The 5,600-nt window shown below is 39.9% G+C and overlaps 1 protein-coding gene across 3 annotated transcripts in view; it reads right to left on the bottom strand.

Moving 5' to 3' along the window:
* The window catches only part of Galnt3 (polypeptide N-acetylgalactosaminyltransferase 3), a 68,536-nt gene that overhangs the window by 42,178 nt on the left and 20,758 nt on the right, over nt 1-5,600 (bottom strand). Inside the window, exon 1 of one of the 3 annotated variants that reach the window (XM_023706629.1) lies at nt 2,841-2,859. The exons of the other annotated variants lie outside the window; for them this stretch is intronic. The gene's annotated coding sequence lies outside the window, so the exon portion shown is untranslated. Of the gene's footprint in view, nt 1-2,840; nt 2,860-5,600 lie in introns of those variants that run through there. 3 annotated transcript variants of the gene reach the window in all.

Below are 5,600 nucleotides of genomic sequence, written 5' to 3'. Positions count from 1 at the left end.
GGAGTGTATTATTTGTTGAAACTGTACTTTCGATTTGATTTGAAACTGTCTCATTGCTATATGTTTATCAATAAAACTTTGAAAAGAAAAAAAAAAGTTACCATTAAATTTAAAATTAAAAAAAACCAAGTCTAAGATGGCTCCTCTGGCTTGTTATAGAAAATTTTAAGCTGAATAAACGAAGTACGCAGAACTTAGTTCCTATACCAGTTTTGATTGGACTGCTCTATATTCTTTTCAGTATGAAATAGACAACATGGCTCCTAAAAATACTTCAGTCAAAATCTGTATTCCTCATCAAAGCAAAACTGCAGTATTTCTGAGGTTTGGTTGTCTTAAGAACTTCATAAAAGAATAAAATTACCTTTTACCCTTTTGTTTAAAAGACTCACAGAAGAGGTCAAAGAACCATAAAATTATAATTGAACAATTCCTTATTTTTCAAATGTTCTCAGCTGAGGCTACAAAATTAGCCTTTAAGAAATAGGAACTAGGGTGAAATCTGGCGAGGCAAGCAATGAGGCAAAGTCACATGTGCCATGGAAACACCATGCAGGGACACAGAAATGTCACAAAAATGTCCCAGGAAGATAATGTTCAGCAGAATCTTGAGACTCAGTCAATTTTAGGCAGGTGGGAAAGAGAAAAGCAAGAAGAATGGACAAATGCTAAAGCACAATGCAAGAAAAGATCAGCCCTGAGTGCAGCAGAGATGGAAGGCACAGGTAGGGCGTAGCAGGGGTCAGGCGGGGAGGTCAGTTAACCAATAGTTCACATCTTCCAGTGAATTTGAAATTCACAGATCCTTCCCAAACAGATGGAATGAAAGACCTCAACAATTTTAAACAGGATCATAAATGAGATTATAGAAATAAATCTCAGGTCTCTATCCCTTTTGAATATGATACTGAAGAGATAAAGGGCACCAGATGGATGAAAAAGAATGATTCTACAAAATCTAGAAAATGGAACCAAACAATAGCACTGGGTGAGAGAAAAAAGAAATGGGAGATGGATGGATAAAGTGATGAAATTAATGGAGGCAGGAGACTTGCCACATGCAACTTGCTGGAAATCTGCCCTCAGGAGTTCCAGAGACTATTTACAAAGAAGTATGGAATCCCAGAACTAGGTAGATACTGTGCTGAGAAACACTGCTGGCTGCTGGAGCACAGGGGCTGTCCTACATAGGAGGCTGGTGTAGTTCTCAAGGTGGTTGTGCACTGGGTGTCTGGGATACAGTTCAGGTAATCGGGTCTCTGGACACCCAATCTTGTAGGGCTCCCCATGTGCACACATGGGACTTGAGAGAGAAATCTGAAGAAACCTGGGCTAGAGAGCAGGTCTATCCTGTCAGTGGCTTCAGGACACATACAAACTGCCCATGCCAAGCTCCAGGGAAAGTACAGGGGACAGGGGGTGCCAACTCTAGAAAGGACCATGCCCTGTAGGAGCACAGTGCCAGAGAAAATCAAGCAAAGAGCTGAGCAGTGGAGGAAATGTCTGCCAAGAAAGAGCCTAGGCCAGTGAGCAGGAAGGGAAACCCGTTTCACTCTCAGGGTCCCTCCAGTGTTAAATCCTGTTAATACCTCTGTTGTATCAGTGAGCATAGGAAAGACATTTACAAGGCACATAAAAATTACTGAAGAACAGGCTAATAATCAGAATGGAAAGACATTAATGAACAGTATAATCTACTCTTTCACCTACTCAGCTTTTTGATGCACTTGGGTTCTCAATGTTGGTTTCTGTAGATTAGGAACCTATTAGTAGTGTCGGTCAGGCCATTTCATAAAGAACTCAATATTGCTTTTTGGAGCCAGGCCTCCATTCTTGCCACAAGGCATTGTTCATAGGTCCACTGAACAGGTGCCAGGCTGGCGAGGGTGAAAATCTAACATCTACAGGGGATGTCATTTTGACTACTGGATTATAAAAAGCCCTCTCTGCAGATTAAAAAAAAAAAAAAAATCATTTGGTGGGTATGTACATGGGACACAATTGTTTTTCAGGTGCTGTCCATTTGAAAGATCCACCTACATATCCTCAAGCTTATTTCTCACCAGTCTTCCAGTTTTATCCTTCCAGGGCCCTGGCCATACAAATAATCAGCAACTGCCAATCAAGCAACATAGATCTGTACTTCTAGCTATTTCTTATTCCAGAAATCATACACACACATAGCTACCATTCAAAGTCTTGCCTATTGGAAGAATTTTCCTTCCCGCCTCCCTTCACATTATGCATGGGTAGACTACTGCTGTGCAGCTGTCCACTACTCTTGGCACTGCTGGTGTGTTGTGCAGCCTCATCTGCAAATCAGCCTTGAGTCTTCCCTCTTCCTCTATCAGCAGGACAAAGAAAATCCTCAAAAACCCAGAAGGCATGGGAAGAAGGAAACAAAGTGTGGTGATTTGAATAAATGTCCTCTAAAGTTCCATTTGTTTCAAAGCTTGCTGTCCCCAAGTCTCTATTAGAGGTCATGGAATCTTTAAGAGGTGGAGCCTAGCAGAAGAATTTCCACACATGGAGGGCAGGCCTTTGTAGGCAATATTGGAGCCTGGTCCCTTCCTCTTACTTTCTTTCAAATTCTGGCCATGAAGTGAACATTGTGTCACCTGTTGGTGCCATGATGTGCTGCCTTACCTAGGCCTAAATGACCAACCCATCATGGACTGAAACCTCCAAAACTGAATAAAAACGAGCCTTCACTCTTCATAAGCTGCTGACCTCAGATATTTGTCATAGTAGTGGAAAGCTGACAAAAGGTAATGTAACAGGAGTTGGTATTGAAGGAATTGGGTCTATTTGCTCAGGCAACTTGGATGTATTTTCCTTACATGACCAGGGTTCTCCCTCCAAGTCCTTTTCTATGTGATGACAGATTGCTACTGTGCATGCACAACCTATAGGTAGAGCAGTCAGACAATATCCACTTAGTGACAAAGAGTTTTATCTATATGGTAATCCATGATAACACATTCAATATCTTCCTAGTGGCAAAAGGAGGTCTTTATTAGAAGATCCAGGATCATCTGAAGATGGAATACATTTATTTCAAAATCCTAGAGATCTTTATTGTGATTCTGGTGTTGGTACTTTCCAGAGCCTCCACAGACAGTACCTATCACTAGAGACACTAAAAGAACCATAGGATTTGTTAAAGTCAGTAGCTAACCTGATAACACAGATCACACTGTGGCTTGGACTTGCTGCACATCCTTTCTTTCTTTTATATATATTTATATATTTATTTATTTGGTACAGGGCCTCAGTACACATCTCAGACTCAAGGTAATCTTTCTGTGTCAGCCTCCCCACCTCTGGGATTACAGGCATGCGCCACCACATCCGGCTTCAGGGGCCAGCACAGTATGCAGTACTAGGGATCAAATCTGGGTCCTTGAGCTTGCCAGGCAGGTTCTTAAACCCATGAGCTATTTCCCTGCCCCCTCCCTTGAATGTATCTGGTACAGGGTCTCACTACACAGCTTGGACTTGTAGTGATCCTCTTTTCAGTCTACCCAGCACTGGGATTACAGGCATGTGCGGTCAGCTCACAGCCCCTGGGGTCCCAGACAGTGCAGCATGTACCGGATCGAACCCTGGTCCCTGCGCTTTCCTAAGCAGGCGCTTAGTCCTCTGAGCTATCTTGCTGGCCCTCCCTGGCCCCCTTTTCTTTGTTGTTGTTTTTCAATTATTTTTTAATTTTCAAAGAGAATAAAACAATTTAATTAAATTAAAAATAAAATTAAAAGCAATACAGAATCACACGAAGCAAAATGACAGGAATTCAACAATGACTGTTGCATTCTATATTATTATCTTCAAATTAGTTGGTCACATTACCAGATATAAACATACAAAATTGGTCAAAAATAATAAAAATTAAAGAAAAAAACAAGCGTTAACTGCTTTCAATGGAATAGCAGTACAATTACCCAAGCTATCCTCTACATATGCATATTCCTTTCCTCCCTTCTCTTCTCCTATCCCTCATCCCAGTTGTTCCCTCCCTTTGAACAGCTTCTTTACCTGTATCCATTATACCATTCAGATTTTATCTATTCTTTCAGGTTCTTATACTAGGGAGACAATATGGCATTCACAAGTGCATAGGATTTATTTCACTTATGAGTATGTTCTTTGGTTGCATTTACTTACCTATAAAAGTCTCAAGTTTATATTTTTTTATATCTGAGTAATACTCTATTGTGTTAAAAAAAAAAAAACACACATCTTATTTTATTCATTCCTCAATTGATGGGCATTTGGGTTGTTTCCAAGATTTATCGATGACAAATGTGCTGCTATAAACATGGGTGTATATATATTGCTGTAGTATGATGTCTTCAGGTTTTTGGAAAAATATCCAGGAGGGAAACAGCTGGGTCAAATCGGACCTCTAGATTTTTGGGGACTAATTTCTAAAGTTGTTGGAGCAGTCTACATTTCCACCAACAGTGCAGAAGGGTTTTATCGCCAAAGCCCCTCCAGCATTTGCTATTGGTTGACTTCTTTATGATAGCCATTCTTTCTGGGGTGAGATGGAATCTCAGTGTTTTAATTTGTATTTCTCGAATGACCCATGCTATTGAACATTTTTTCATGTATTTATTTGCCATTTGTATTTCTTCATCTGAGAAGTGTATATTCATCTCAGATGCCCATTTTTGGATTGCATCTTTGAATTTTGGTAGCCTGAAAAAAATCATTCTTTCTTTTGCTCTGCTCATCATTCAAAACTGAAACCCTTTGAGTTACTCTGTATGCAAGTTGTAGCACATATTCAAATGTGGTACATCCTGTCTCCAAAATCCATAAAATGTCTGTCAATGAAAAGAATACTGAATGCCCGGAAGCGTTAAGGAAATTCTACACCTCTGAAATTTTGTAGGGATGACTTATCATCCTCTAGTTTTCATGTGCTTCACTAAGATATTTAAAATACTTGCCATCCTGTGCTCATCAGATACAATCAATATAATATAACCAGTATATTGAACCAGTGTAATGTTTGTGGAATGTTGGGATAATTAAGATCTCTAGGACAAGAGAATTACCTAGACTTCAGGCAAAACTATGAAGACACACTGCTGGCCCTGTTACATAAAAACAAATTTCTTTTACAGGTCCCTGGTAATTGGCATTCAGCAAAAGTATTAACTACATCAAAAGCTATATAAAGAATGCCAGTGACTGTATGATTTCAGTACGATATTACAAATGGCCGACAACTTCATTTAGAGTCACTTAATGAAGTTTATGATAGTCCACAATCATTTTCTAAGACTTAATCCAATTTCTGCACAAGCCAAAAAGGTGAGTTAAGTGCGGAGGTGACAACACCACAATTCCTACATGGAATGTGGCATCAACATCAATGATTTCCTCAGGAATATAGTATTACTTCTAATTTACTATCTTAGAGATGAGGGGTCTAAGGTCTTCTCCTTCACTCTACTACCACATGATCCTCACTTGGGAGTCAACAGAAATTATGCCAGTTATCCAGTATTTCTATTCCAGTATTCATTAAGGAAGTGAGGAAGCAAGCACAGAGTGCATATGCTGACCATCTAGATCCACCAGGAGTCCAG

Source organism: Octodon degus, unplaced genomic scaffold (assembly GCF_000260255.1).
Source record: "Octodon degus isolate 3935 unplaced genomic scaffold, OctDeg1.0 scaffold00267, whole genome shotgun sequence".
Lineage (NCBI taxonomy): Eukaryota > Metazoa > Chordata > Mammalia > Rodentia > Octodontidae > Octodon > Octodon degus.
The sequence above is the reverse complement of the archived record's forward strand: the minus strand, read 5'-3'. Positions and strand labels throughout refer to the sequence as shown.